Below are 15713 nucleotides of genomic sequence, written 5' to 3'. Positions count from 1 at the left end.
ATGCTGCCGCTGCTATGAGTTTCTAATCGGACGAATCCATTTTCTTGTTTATCGCGACCTCCAAGACTCAGGTAAGTTCTGTGACGGGTGTTTCGTGGGTTTTGATTCGAAGTGAATATTTTATTTGGGTATTTTTAGGTAACATCAACGACCGTTGGTTCCGACGGTGGCCCTCCTCAGCATCCTCCAGAAGGATCCGGAGTATAGCATCGATGAGGACAGTTCCGTGCAGCGAAGGTGGTGACCATCCGGCAAAACATGTCGGAAAAAACGATTAAATCGGAGGCAACGGAAACCAACGGGACGACGAGCAGCGGCAGTGAAGCGACCACGAATAAGAATGGAGAAAACATCTCCTCGAAGCAAAAAAGGAAATGAAGTTTTGGTTATAATACGATAATTCAAAAATATATACGTTTTAAATTTATAAAAAATTGTGCTATCATTCAATAAAAAATAAGAAAAAATGGTTATAAAAAACAATGTTTGTTAATATGATCTCCATGAGCATTGCCATATATTCTGTACACAATTCCATCTATGAATGTCATAAGATAACTCAATGGAAATCTTAATTGACGGCTTTGTCAAATTTCGCCTCCCAGCCATAAGAAAATCTTATGACATCCGAATAAAATCCTAATGTCGAAAGGTCATAAGACGTTCTTATGGATTTTGCCAGTACTTTTTTCTGAGTGTAGAGGTTTTCCCTTCTTTACATCCCACTGGAAATTTAGGCTCGAGCCTCCCCAGTCAAATCAATCCGAATTCTGAAACGGAATCTAATTAGAATCTTATTTAAATTCCGTTTCAAACGCAACAACCGGTTCGAACACGGAACCGGTTGTTGCGTTTGAAACGGAATTTGTATACGATTCTAATTAGATTCCGTTTCAGGATTCGGATTGATTTGACTGGGTCGACTCGATTCATGCTCGATCTCGAGCCAGATCGACTCGAGGCTCGAGCCAAAATTCTCAGTGGGATTCTTCTGTATCCCGGTCACGGAAATTTCTACCCGGTCACGGAAATTTCTAGCAGAGTTTGTTCTGCTAGAATCCTGCTAGAATGATTCTAGCAGGCCTGTCAGAATTTTGTTAGAATTTTGCCGGAAAATTCTGACAGGAGAAATCTGCTAGAATTCTGTAAGAATTTTGTAAGAACACTCTAGCAAGAAAAAATCCGTCGAAAATGACGTCATTTCCGCTGTACCGCTTCGTTTTGCAGCAAAACAGTTTGATGTGGTAACTTGTTCGCACAAGTCTTTATTTTTTAAACCAGCTCGGCCTTATTTTGGTAAGCAAATAGAATTTGAGTATGACCTGAGTGATTGTTTGAAAATTATTAACATCGTTCTTTTAACAGGAATCACATCACCGCAGTTTCGTTATCACCCGGATTGTCCCTAAATCGCCGATTCCAGAGCATCCGAACATAACGGAACCGGAGCCGTCCGTTCCCTGAACGCCGGTCTTTGGGAACCATGGAGAAATGGAGCTGCACAAGACAACAATTAGATGATAAAAAGTGCCTAAGTGAAAAAGTGAAAATGTTTTAAATAGCTTTTAGATATTTATTGTGTGTGTATAAATTGCGTATGTAATGTTTTTGAATAAATATAAATTGGTTTAATTTGCTAGTGGAAATCTAGCAAAAACCACATTCTTAATAAACAGCTTCCCGAACTTCCCGAAAATCTGATCCGTTCTTTTCTAGCTAAATTCTGGCAGGATTCTAGCAGAAATGCTTGCCATTTGATTCTAGCAAAATTCTCACAGGATTCTAACAGAATGATCTGTCAGAATAGTTCTAACAGCATTCTAGCAGGATTCTCACATAACCGTTAATTTCGCCGGCTCCTGCTAGAACCGGTTATTGCATTTGAGCTAGAATTCTCAAAGAATTCTAGAGAAAATCTAGCAGGATGAAGGCAGCATTCTAGTAAGAATATTTTCGCTCTGTAAGATTTCTGTAAGAATTCTGCGAGAACGCCGTGACTGGGTAGCAGAGTTGGCTCTGCTAGAATCCTGCTAGAATCATTCTAACAGGTCTGCTAGATTTCTGTAAGAATTTTGTGAGAACATTCTGACAGAAGTAAATCTGTCGAAAATAATGTCATTTTCGCCAAACCACGTTGGGGCGAATGAGGTTACCGCCATTACCATTTTGTAATTTAACTTGTTCGAGCAAGTTTTTTTGGGAAGTTGCCTCGGAAGAAGCATAATTTTGGTAAGTATGCACATTGATCAACTAGAGAACAGTAAATTAAATATATTCCACTTATTAAATTTACAGGAATTTCATCGGGACGAATTCCCTTGATAAAGCTCAAAATGTCTGCGAAACGCGGAATCCAGATCGCTGATGTTCACGGTGGCTGGGGACACAACTCCCCGGAGATGTAATCGACGAAGAAACGTGGAGCATCCCAAGAAACAACCAAGTTCCAAATGCTCCACCACGGAATTTTCATCCCCTCGATAACTCCAAGTCGTTGTGTGCCCACTTCCCCGGAATGTGTCCATCGCGATCTGACACATCAAAGCCGTGCGAGCTGGAGACAACACCTGCAGAAAAAGAGAATAAGCGTCCTGTTCAACTCCACCAGAACACGTGAAAAAATGACCAAGTGAAATAGTTATAAGTGTATGCATGTTGTAAGAGTGATTCGAATGAATAAACATTTTTGTTAATTGGTTTTATTCGCTAGACAAAATCTAGCAAAAATCCAAAACAAGTCTTTTCACCAAAAAAAACCTATCCGTTCTATTCTAACAAAATTCTAGCATGATTCTAGCAGAAAATTTCTGCCAGCTCATTCTAGAAGGATTCTCACAGAATTCTAGCAGGAAGGCCTGTCAGAATAGTTCTAGCAGCGTTCTAGCAGGATTCTGAGAGAACCGATTGATTTCGCCGGCTCCTGCTAGAACCGGTTATTGCATTTGAGAATTCTTTAAGAATTCTGCAGATGATAGCAGCGTTCTAGTAAGAATATTTTCGCTCTGCTAGAATTCTGTAAGAATCCTTTGAGAACGCCGTGACTGGGTAAGACCGACCCTCTGACCCAGTCACGGCGTTCTCACAGGATTCTTACAAAATTCTAGCAGAGCGAAAATATTCTTACTAGAACGCTGCTATCATCCTGCCAGATCTTTGCAAGAATTCTTATAAGAGCTTTATCTTCATTCTTCATACATCTAAAGGCAGATCCTCTCACAATTCGTCCTACATATGTTTTGGCCGGTAAAGTTTGGGTTTTGTTTTCATATTTGGATGCAACGGCTTGATATTATTTATATCATTTCAAGCCGTATTTTCCACTCACTTTGACCTCGTCGAGTGACATAAAATTTAAAAAAAAAACTATTTGCAATTGCCTTTCAAAGTGAAACTCTTATTTTCATTCATGTCAGACTTTTTAATTCAAGCTGAGCTTATCGCTGTCCTCTAAAAAATAAACGAAAAAACTAGGTCAAATTTAGTAGAATTAACAAAAGAAGGGAAAATTCTTATATAAAATCCCATTGGTGGTTTATTGCCATGAGGCGTCTTCTGATCGAGGCAGCCTTCTTAGTGTGCTTTGATTTTTCCCTATACATTTTGCGAGACCATGAGAATTCCTGCGACGCCGGAATGAATCCGGTTCAAGGCAAGACCAGGGGCCTCGGATCGTCTTGCACCCTTCGGAGGAATTGTTCCCCAGACCATTCCCTAGGACCCCATGGTATGCAAAAGTCGTCATTTGTTGACGGCTGACTTGTACAGAGAAATTGACCTAAATGCTTCAGTTTTACGGGTTAATTCCTATTTAAACTTGTTCCTGCTCAAGGCAAGCCAGTTTTCAACCAAATGGGCTGAAATTTTGGCCTGAGTCTCCATTGTGAGTATTCTTTCGGGCAATCTCGTATAATTTTTGATTTGAGCAACTTTATTTTTTTTACCCGGGCTAGTGCACATGTTTGCCCACTTTTGGAAAAAATATTTTCGAAAAGCTGAGAAAATCAGGAGTTGGACACTCAGCACGCTGTGCGTGCACGGCGTTTTACAAACTGCGCACACTTCTGGCACTCTCGCGCACCTTCGTGCACCATCGCGCACCATTTTGACGTAACGAATCAGAGAAAGAATTTGGATAACATGGCAACACTTCTAGAAATGTCATGTTCAACTTTGTTTGCAAACAAACTAAGGAAAAATCCATTGCATTTTCAAAGACTTTTTTATTTGTCTTCAAAACCTAAGTTAAATCAAAATTTTTATCATAATTTTACTTAAAACTGGTCAACATATAAAAAAAAGGTTTATTCCGTTTTCAAGACGTTGTTCCGGCTACTCTACTTGACGATTCTGGAGCGCAAAGAGCCGCCTTTCGCCCGGTTCCTCCATCAAACCTTGCCCAAATATCGCTCATCCATCGTCACTTTAAATCGACATCTAACTGATCCGAACAACAGCCTTGCCGGATCTGCCGCCACCAACGACGTCGCAGGTGACCAAACGTGGTTCAACGTCGTCGGTTCAACGTTGAAGACTATCACACAACTTGTTGAAGCTGCGGAGCAAGCAAACAAATTGTTGGCGCTCGGAGTGGTCCTTTGGCCCGGCTACCGCTTTCTTGCACTAGAGTCCGGGAATTTGCATCCAACGGTGGCAAAGGAGGTCGAGGCGAAACTACAGAACTCACTGTGTCGCGAACGATGAAGATTCTCGGGAACAGCATGAAACGGATGAAGAATGTTATAAGGCCGAAGCGGGAAACGGTCAAGAGTGTGGAAAACTATCTGAAACCTAGTCTGAGACTGTACCGGAGAGAGAACCACTGTGACCTGCTGGTCCTTGGATGGAGATTGCGTGGGTTCTTTGATTGCGTACTGGTTAAAGAAGCGGGCTCGGAATGGATTGAACGTGGTCGTGGTGGAGAAGAATGCGACCTACCAGGAAGCATCCACTTGTCGGTCGGTTGGTAGTTCGAGGTAGCTATTTTCGATTGTGGAAAACATCCGTATGTGTTTGTACGGGGCGCTATATTAAGGAACATCTGGGAGAGGACATGAGAGGTTAATATCACCCTGTACGGATATCTGATGTTGGCCTCGGAGCAAAGAGCGTTACAGTTGCAGGAAAACTCCAAACTGCTAACACTCTCGGCGCAAAGAATTAGATTATAACTGCGGCACGACTCAAACAATGCTTCCCTGGATGAACGGCTGCTGGTAGGATACGAAATAAGCGGCGCTGTGCAGTGGTCCGTTTCGACGATGACGGCGAGATTTTATGGTGAAGAACCTGCTTGAAAGTGACCCTTTTTGCAGCCAAAAAATCATGTTAGGGGGGAGTGGGTTGGCACAATCCTTCGTGCTGATATTTTCTGGTTTTCTGCAAACTAACAATCTTTGCAGGAGTTTTTGCTTGATCCGAAAAATCACAATAAAAAAAATCGTGCTACTTGTGGGTTGATTTTCTTCCTATTTAATGATACAAATAAATAACTGGTTTTGGATTTTGTTAACTTTTGTTTTCAAATTCTTTATTTGTTTATTCGTCCTTCTACTTTCTAGATGCCCAACGGTCCGAGAAGATGCTGCTCTTCTCCTTAACCGGTGGCAGCACCATCCTGAACGGTTCGTCATCGGCACCCTTTTCGTCCGTCTTGCTGCTGCTGTCCTCGGCGCGTTTAACCATTTTTGCCACTGACAGCCGTCTCATTCGATTTTGCGGCGGATGATAACTTTCTTGCTGCCACTGCCCTTCTTAGCCTTGTACTTCTCGTCCCCGGTTCCCTAACGTTGTCGCAGGCAGCCAATTTTCCATCGACGGGACCCGGAAAAGAATTTGCTCGAATCAGTGCTGGCGACGATGTTAGCTTCAGCGCTGAAGTCGTGGCCACCGCTACCGTACCAATTGTAGGATAGCGGTTCCACTAAAGAACGGAAATTAACCGCCGGCATTGATGCCGCCACTCCACTCCACTCCAGAAATTCCTTGAACGCCCACAAAACGACGATGAATCACCGGAATCTGCGCTGCTTTAAACTTGACGCCTTCAGACCGTTTTTCATACCGCGTTTGTTGGTAAACAACTTTGAAATTGACATTTCAAACCGAAGTGATGCCAGTTTTGCGAAAATGTGCTATGACAGTTCCGCAAGCGTGAATTGTGTGCGCGCACATCGCCAGCACCCACGAACACCGCGGTGCACCCATTTCACACTTGAACACAAACGGTTTTCCGAAAACGGTGCGGAAAGTCTAACCCCTTGGTTTTGAGTTCGACATCTGAAATCAGCCATGGACACTAGCATTTTCACAACAAAACTGCATTTATATTTTATGATTGAATTAACTATCCAATCATTTTTTGACTGATTATTCAACTTCAGCAGGTCGAATTAATGTATTGTGGTTTTTGAAATAAATCGAAATAACAGCGCGAGTATTTTTCATCTCGCGAAGCAATTTTCTGTTGTTTCTTTTCTGAGTGTACCTCAAATGTCACACGTGAAACCAAAACAAAATTTCGCCGCGGCACCAAACTGAAATGTCGCCAGTTGAGCTGCGACAAGACTCGCGCCGCGTCTTACACGGAGCATGGAATCGATCACGAAAATCTACCGGAAGTCGTTCTGTGAGCGTGGATTCGATCATCCGGATAGACCATTTCATGATGTCTAGCTTGGAGAGTACAATTACGGCGCTTTTGATTTTCAAATTGGTGGCTGGGTCTTCCCATTTTGACGCTATAGAGCTTATTCAATCGACACCCGCAACATCCCGCATCGGCAAAACTCTCCCGGTGAGAGGACACAACGGACCGGATTGAGGTCCCTCGACAATGAGGCCACTTATTTTTGTTTTATTCAGACGGTAATCGATCCGTAATCAGCAACTTAACCAAGACTTTTTCCCTTTTGCGTCTTTTCCTGGAGCTGGAAACTGACTGAACTTCATAAATTACCCCAAATGAAACAGTTCTAGTGGTAGTAGTACTGAAAACCAAGATTTGAAACAATAATTTAATCTAAAGCATTCCATTTCCTTGGCAGACCAGAAAAGACCAGCCACGTTTTTTTCATCATCCAAAGCCGTCAAAACAAAAAAAGCAAACACACTGATTCAAAATCACTTAAACATGCTTGACAGATATTTCGCGACAGAAAATCGTCGCGAGAGTTAAACTTGCTCAATTCGGTTTAGTGCCGCGGCGACAATAAGTTTAAGGAACTTTACTAAAATAAAGCGAAGAACTGCTCATTTTCGAGCAAAAATTAGGGGGTCCAATATAGGACAACGAAATTCCAAACTTTTCCAAAAGTGGACCCCTGTTAATTTAACTTACAAAAATAAAGAAAACTGTGTATTTAAGCAAAAGTTTCTCTTAAACATACAATGAATGCTTGTTGTAATCAACTTAAACGCATATTTTTCAATTATGAGTATAAATATAGCTGTTTTTATGTTAAAAGTACCAATATGCTGAAGCCGAAAGAATTTATAATTAATCAAAACTTTAGTTAATGGTACTTAACTAAAGCATCATAGTTGCAGTTTGAAATGATATTTTATAGTAATAAATCAATAACAAAACATTATTTTTAAATAAACATGCCTGGTTTTATCAGCAACTGTAAACAAAACTATTGTTTAGTTTCGATCAATCAATTATGTAATAAATATGAAAAAAAATTGCATCAAAATTACTTTTTTAAATTATTTGTATGATTACAGTGGTTTTTGAAATGTTTTCTCGGATCTTTTTCGGAAATAAATGTGTTTAAATGTCTGTTAGGTTTTTTTTGTTGTTTAAAGCCAAATTTGTTAACAAAACATATTTGTTCATGATGAAAAGTGAGCAAAATCCAACTTTTATTCATTATATCTATGATTAGACCTACACCATGCATCAAAACATCAAATATCGGTTAAATTTGGTATAAAAATAACAGTTTGCCTATAGTGGACCCGGGTCCACAATCGGATTATGGACCCGGGTCCACAATAGGAAAAGGGGGTCCATAACAGGCAAAAAAAACTTTTTTTTAAATGGTTTTTTTTTCTGCTCAAAAACAAATTACTGTTGAAACAAATACTCAATGTTGTTCAAAACACTCCAGATTCCATTATTATGTACAAAGGGTTATGAAAAAGTGCTTAAAATATTGAAAATTTGTGAAAAATGTGCTTCGGCTCTACTAGGGGGTCCACTAATGGTTAAAATACCCTACGTTTTCTTTAAAACCTACGTTTTTAAATACCTGGGCAAAAAGTAAGTTTGATCCACGAGAACAAAAATTACGAAATTCCATACATTTTTGGCAGGTTGCTCAAACGAAACCATAACAACGTTTTTGCTTAGGTATTTAAAAACGTAGGTTTTAAAGAAAACCTAGATGTTTGGGTATCAAAAGATCGGAAATTTTATGCCCTTTCCGATTCCACATAGGTTAACTTGTGAATCGTGGACCGGTTCGGATGCCGGCGGATTTTCCGACGACGTAATTCCGGGTTGGTACGAAATTCCAACGAAAAATCTATTCTATCGATACAAATACCCCCAAAACGGTGTTATACCCACTCCAAAATGTTTATTTAGCAATTCTATGGTAATATATTGACATTTAGTTGAATTAAAAGTTTGCAAAATTAAGTTTAGATAAGTTTTATATAGAATTTCCAGAGTTATATAAACTTTTATACTAAGTAGTTAGTAAACTTTATATTCAATCCAAATTATTTTTTAATCAGTCAAGGATGCCTATTTGGAGTTGGGAGACTGGATTTATGGTGATTTGTCAACAAATAACATTATTTATGTTAATTTTTCGAAAGGTGTACAAACTTTTTTTGCACCTTTTTTATTTTCGTAATAGTATTTGTTATATAACTTTTTATAGAAATCATCTTTTCATGAGCTTTTTGTAGCAAAATGTTTGGCATGAGTTTCTGAACAAAACGTAGTACTAGGTTCCTGTCAAACTTTAAATTTTTTACATGTTTCATCACAAAATGTGCATAGTGCCCAAGGGGTGTAAATACTTTTTTTACATACTGTATGTGTAAGGGCAGTGCGTGTTCGTCGGGAACCTAGTGCATAAGATCGGTCAAGGCCCGTTCTTACACTGAAAATTGCGAATTGCGAATTGAGTAAGGCCAATGAACATCTTACAAACACAAATTTCATGCTACGACCCAGTCAACTCAAGCAGAATTGAATTCGAATCGTTTACGTATTCCGTTTCAAACGCAACAACCCAGATACGAGATTTTCTTACAGAATTCGTTCTGTAAGAATCCTGCTAGAATGATTCTAGCAGCCCAGTCAGAATTTTGTAAGAATTTTGCTAGAATTTTCTAGTAGAAAAATACTGCTCACTGATTGGCTGACGTTTTACCGGTTCAAATCTGTTCTGTTTCGACCATTTGAACAAGATGGACGTTTTTTTTCTCTAAAAAAACACTGGCGGACACTTAGGTAATTTGAGTTCCGTGAACAATCCGGAGATCCTTTAGGAAATCAATACTTAGCTGGCAGATTGAAACACACCATCGCAGGTAAGCCATCACTCCCACAATTCCGGCACTTTGCAAACAGATTTAGGCATTTATGAAACTTAACCAAAAACTTCACCTACTTTTCCGCTCTTTGCAGGCATGGATCTGCAGTTTTGGCGACATTCAGACCTCGGATCTAGAGTCTGGATTCTTTACTCGGCATCATTGGCCGCAATATCGTCTTCAAAGATTTCCAACCCGGACTACGCGTGTGTAAGTGTGTTTCCGAAGCTAGTTCCGAAGGATCAACATACGCCTCCATGGTGTATTGAATAGTGATGCGACCGGCATTGAAGCAGAAAATGACTTGTATTAATCTGAGAAATAAATTTTGCTCGAAATGAAATTTTATTTTGCCTAATAAAATAAAAACAATAAAATTACGACAAAATTCTAGCAGGATTCTAGCAGAAAATTTTGCGGTCTCATTCTAGCAAAATTCTTACAGAATTCTCGCAGAATGGCCTGTCAGAACAGTTCTAGCAGGATTCTAGCAGGGTTCTAACAAAACCGGTTACTTTCACCGGATTCTGCTAGAACCGGTTATTGCACGCTTACCAAATAAAACCAAAAAAATGGTAATTATCATGATTTTTGGAGTTCAACTCGGATAACACTTTGTTTGGTAAAGTGGTTCGAACTGGCAAAATCATGATTTTCGTGATTTGTCGAGTTCGAGCGTGGGGAAATATTTCACCGGTTGAAAGGTTGCCTACTTAAGGGCGTTTTCAGGGGTTTTCTTCGTTTTCTTTGAATTAGTAATTAAACTAATTGCAGTAAATAATTGATAAACAACTAAACGGCATTTTTATTGAATTATTTGATAATAATTACAAAAATATAATGACAGGTTCATATTTTATAAAACAAAGCTTCGTGCAAGATAGTTTGTCACGGTAATCAATGTTGGTTCCTTGGGGAAAATCGTTACGATCTCTGGTTCCAGCAGGCTGCTTCGCGTAGGGTGGTGCAGCGATATCGAGGTCAAGGATTACGTTCCAGGATCAAAATTTACACAGGGCGGCAATGACGTTGTTCACTTTTCTCCAGCTTCGTGTATTCATCGATCCGATCAGGCAGGCCTACGTCTCGGAAAACTTGTGCAGCGACTACGTGCTGGTCTCCTTGTCGTCGTAGAACTGCAACTTGCACATAAGCGTGTCGTTGGTCACCGGCCGCCGGGAAGCCCGTGGAGGAGTTGATCGTTGCCGCCGCCGTCTGCCGAGACAATGATAGAGCCCGTTTCTAACGAGTAGGATGGCTGTTCGTGCCACATTTGCCTGCAGCTCGGTTCTTGCTGGATTTCGTCGTTTCGTATAAGTTGGTTGTCTGAAAAAGGTCGAGTTAGAACAGATTTAGATGTTGTGCAACACTGATGGGACAAACCTTCGTCACCTGATGGACAACGTCGAGTCGGACTGCCAGAAGAACGAGGAACGACGACTCCGCAACAGATCATCTCCGTCCGTGTCCAAAATGATCGAGATTTGAATGTTCTCATCCTGTGGCCAATATTACGTGTAGAACAGAATCGAGTCCCTTTCATTCCGCTTCCACACTGGCCACTTGGTTCTGCCGGAAAAAGTAAACAAAATATTATAATGTCCTTTGCAAAACTGTCCAAAGTTGGTCCGGTTCGTCCTGCCAACTTTGGCAGGCAATCCGTCTACCGGTGGACAGATCCCTTTTCGCCAAGTAGGCAGGCAATCCGTCCACCGTTCCTCTCGCAAAACTGTGTCCGCAAACTGTGTCCAGTATTCCGTCCACCGGTGAACAGAACCTTTTCGCCAACGTTGGCGGGTAATCCGTCCACCGGTGGACGGATTCTTCTTGCAGAACTTTGTGCACCTTCTCGCCAAGATTGGCAGGCAATCCGTCCACCGGTGGACGGATTCCTCTTGCAAAACTTTTTCCAGTATTCCGACCACCGGTGGACGGAACCTTTTCGCCAATATTATCAGGCAATCCGTCCACCGGTGGACAGATTCCTTTTCGCCAAGTAGGCAGGCAATCCGTCCACCGGTGGACGGATTTCTCTCGCTAAACTTTGTTCAGTATTCCGTCCACCGGTGGACCGAACCTTTTCGCCAATATTGTCGGGCAATCCGTCCACCGGTGGACGGATTCCTCCCGCAAAACTGTGTCCAGTATTCCGTCCACCGGTGAACAGAACCTTTTCGCCAATGTTGGCGGGTAATCCGTCCACCGGTGGACGGATTCTTCTTGCAGAACTTTGTGCACCTTCTCGCCAAGATTTTCAGGCAATCCGTCCACCGGTGGACGGATTCCTCTTGCAAAACTTTTTCCAGTATTCCGACCACCGGTAGACGGAACCTTTTCGCCAACGTTTGGCGGGTAATCCGTCCACCGGTGAACGGATTCTTCTTGCAGAACTTTGTCCACCTTCTCGCCAAGATTGGCAGGCAATCCGTCCACCGGTGGACGGTCTCCTCTCGCGATTTCCGTCCACCGGTGGACGGATTCCTCTCGCAAAACTTTGTCCAGTATTCCGTCCACCGGTGGACCGTACCTTTTCGCCAACGTTGGCGGGCAATCCGTCCACCGGTGGACAATCCTTCCTTTCCACTTAGGGGAGAGTGGGGAGACTTGATCCCCGGGGAGACTTGATCCCAAGCCTGTATCTCGTTAGCATGTGGGTAAAACAATTAGCTTTGTTCTAGAAAGTTGTGCGAAATTGACTAAAACTCATTGTAGAAAACAAAGAAAAAAAATAAAAAATGTTTAGATTGAGTTACACACATTTTTCGAAGAAGTGCTGCAAAAAACATCCAAGAGATCTTTTTTCTTTGTTTTGATAAGTATAGAAAACACTCAAAAATTATTCAAAAAAATATTTATCATACATGAATTGTTTGATAAACATATCAACTCCAAAACCCTTACGCATTTGACGTTAAATTTATCGTCATACTATTTTTACAATCAATTGTTTAAAAAAGTGCGTTTAGGGAGACTTGATCCCTGCATTTTTACAGTCACTGGAATCAGCCTCAAGATTAAATAATTTGGCTGGGTTTTCGTACATAGTTTCCTTCAGTATAGTTGTACATAACTAACTGCAGTTTGAACCATTTTTCAAAAGTTTTGTAAACAAAAATGACCAGCTTTTGTAAACATGCTCAATTTTGGTCTAAAAAAGAAAATGTTAAGTTTTTAAATATTTTACATGCTAAACTTGTTATATTTTGAACACAAACGTACAGGTTTAATGTGAAATTGCTGTATCTTATAGAAAATTAAATGTTTGGATGAATAAAAAACATTTTGCTTAAGATTTCTTCAAAATGTTGAAAGGGGGATCAAATTACCCCCAACATTTTGAAAATGCCGGTTTAAAATATTTTTTTAAAACGCTTGGCATTTTTCTAAGAGTTTATCTGATGAAATACCCTTATCAGCCAAACATAGTTGAATGTTTAAGCTTTCAATTCATGCAAAAAGATCATAGTTTTGTGGGAAATTGACAGAGCTATGTGCGATACAAAAAAAGGGGATCAAGTCTCCCCACTCTCCCCTACCAGAAATTCAACCCGAAACTCCGGAGCGCAAAAAAACAACTAACATTTATTTACACGCAAAATCCAGATAACACAGATCTGTGTAAAAAAATTACACAGATTGTTGTTCAGTTCCAGCTTTCACAATCTGGGTAATTTTCTTACACAGTTCTGTGTAAAAAAATACACAGATTTTTGAAGAGCCGTTCTTCCAAATCTGTGTAAAAAACAGTTGTCAGTTTTTAGCAGGCGGCAGTTTAATTTCTTTAAATACGTATTTGCTTTATTCATCATTAGTATACTTTTTCAGACTTTGGCCAACTTCCAAACTTCTCCAGTACCCGATGACACGATTGTTTGTGGAATCTGGTAAGAGTTTATCTAGAAGATCTGAAAACTTAACCTAACTTTGTTTTTTTTCGTTTGTTAGTGGTCCGGCAAGGTTCTCTTGGAACGATATTCTCCATTGGTACAGGTTCCGGAAGGCTTGGTGTGGCACTTCACGACGTCATCCCAGTTTCATGGTTTTCATGTTGTTTGCCGTCGACATCGGGAGAACCCCAAAATTACGATGATTGCTAGGTGGAATAACCGGCAGTGCAAAAACCACATAAAAATATCAAATATGGCCAACAATTACTTTAAGCATATTTATTAGGTTAATAAACGTAAATTAATCTTGTTTTCTTTCCAAAATCGATTTAAAATCGTGTTTTTGGTTCTCTAACAAACAAAAAAAAATCTGGGGAAAAAAATACCCAGATCTGTGTAAAATTTTACACAGATTGCTGGTTGGAAATTTACACAGATTTGACAGACAACGCCTGAACACAGATCTGTGTACAAGGCTTTTACACAGATTCTGTGTATTCCAGGTTTTAGGCGATCTGTGTCAAATTTTACACAGATCTGTGTTATCTGGATTTTGCGTGTAGGACGAAATGTTTCAAGCGAATTAAAAAAAATCGCTGAGTCCAAAATCACACTTTTGGGAGTTCGCTTAACTGAACTCGTTTTTTGGTGATTTTTACCATTTTTCGAGTTCGCGATTTCGCACTTTTTTGAGTTCGATTAAGCGAACTCCCAAAAGTGCGATTTCTGAACTCCCAAAAGTGCGATTTTCAGTAACCGTGTGCATTTGAGCTAGAATTCTCTGAGAATTCTTGCATAAATGTGACAAGATGATGGCAGCGTTCTAGTAACTAAGGGACCATCCACAAACCACGTGAACATTTCTTTGGAAATCGCCCCCTCTCTTTTTAAATTTTTGATATTTTTGAAATTTTCTATTTTTTATGCTTTTTAATTTTTTTAAATATTTCGTTTAAATAAAAAAATATTTAAAAAAAAATGGTATTACAAATAACGATCGTAATTTCTCGATCCACGATCGAGATTTCTCAACAGTAATATTACGATCGTAATTTCTCGATGGTAAGTCGTAATTTGTTGTGGGCGAGCGACCGAATCAATTCCAGGTTTCGGTTTTCATTGCGGTGGAGGAGGACGGGAAATTCGGCGGGCATACCGGTAGACGGGACGGGAAGGAACCGGTTTGCGATCAAGGAAGCGGTTGGTGTTTGGTGTTTTACTTTCCGTGGGAGGTTGCGGCGCATACTTGATGAAACTGGTGAGTCATGTTTTAGAAACCAAGTGTGTGTTCGTGTGAAATTATATTGAATTCAAAACCTCAAAACATCAAAAATTGTTATCTCATCCACGTTTTTATCCAATAAATCATAACAAAAAAAATCTAAATTACAAGAATTTTAAAAATCTTAAACACTAAAATTGTGAAGTTCTAAAATTTTTTATTCTTAATTTTATAATTGTAGTATTTCAAAATTATAGAATGCAAGAGTTCGAAAACTATTTTTTTTTAATTCATGGTATTGGGCAATTTGTTAATATTCTTTAATTCTAGAATTTAATAATTATTAAAATTGTCAAGGTCTTAAGGTTCTCAAAACATTTCATAAAAATATCTTTCATTTAATTTCATTTATTTGGTTGCTTTAACAAATACATTGGTGCAGTTGATTCTATGACAATTTCCGGAATTCCATTTCCCGGAATGGACGTTTTCCGGGATAGACATTATCCGGAATGGACGTTTTCTGGAATGGACGATATCCGGAATGGACATTATCCGGAATGGACGTTATCCGGAATGAAATTTCCCGGAATGGACGTTTCCCGGAAAAATGAGTTTTTTTATATTACCTGTTTTGACAATGAATGGAATCTTGCCTACTCGCTTACTTATGGTTAAGAATTATTAAGTTTGTACCCCGTTGGTTTGATCTAGTCACATTTAAGAAACTCGATATTTTGAAAAACCTCGGTTTAAATTTTTTGAAAATATAATTTTCGAAAAGATCGGACTATTTCTCAAATGTTTCATATTTTAACCACAGACAAACAGACGGGACACTCGAGCACAGAGAACAGATGTACATCTTGGCTCTAACTTGTGTGTAAACCGTGCAAACTAAAAAAATGCGTTGCATACAATAGGTCTATTCCCGTACTTGCAGAATTGCAGAATTTCTGCAGCTTCTGCAGAATTCTGCAGCCGGCATAAGTAACGTTTTTGCAGCACGTTCCCGTACTTTTCAGCTCGATCCCAGTCAAATCAATCCGAAT

At 39.9% G+C, this 15713-nt stretch overlaps 1 long non-coding RNA gene across 1 annotated transcript; it reads right to left on the bottom strand.

Moving 5' to 3' along the window:
- Positions 1-10326: 10326 nt before the first annotated feature.
- LOC6049155 lies at positions 10327-13175 on the bottom strand. Its single transcript, XR_005276783.1, has 3 exons — positions 13089-13175; positions 10936-11121; positions 10327-10878 (listed from the first exon to the last, which is right to left on the bottom strand). It is a non-coding gene; the product is annotated as an uncharacterized LOC6049155 (long non-coding RNA).
- Between the last annotated feature and the right edge of the window lie 2538 nt (positions 13176-15713).

The sequence above is a fragment of the Culex quinquefasciatus genome, chromosome 1 (genome assembly GCF_015732765.1).
Source record: "Culex quinquefasciatus strain JHB chromosome 1, VPISU_Cqui_1.0_pri_paternal, whole genome shotgun sequence".
Classification (NCBI taxonomy): Eukaryota; Metazoa; Arthropoda; class Insecta; order Diptera; family Culicidae; genus Culex; species Culex quinquefasciatus.
Note: the sequence above shows the minus strand (reverse complement) of the source record. Positions and strands in the feature narration are given on the sequence as shown.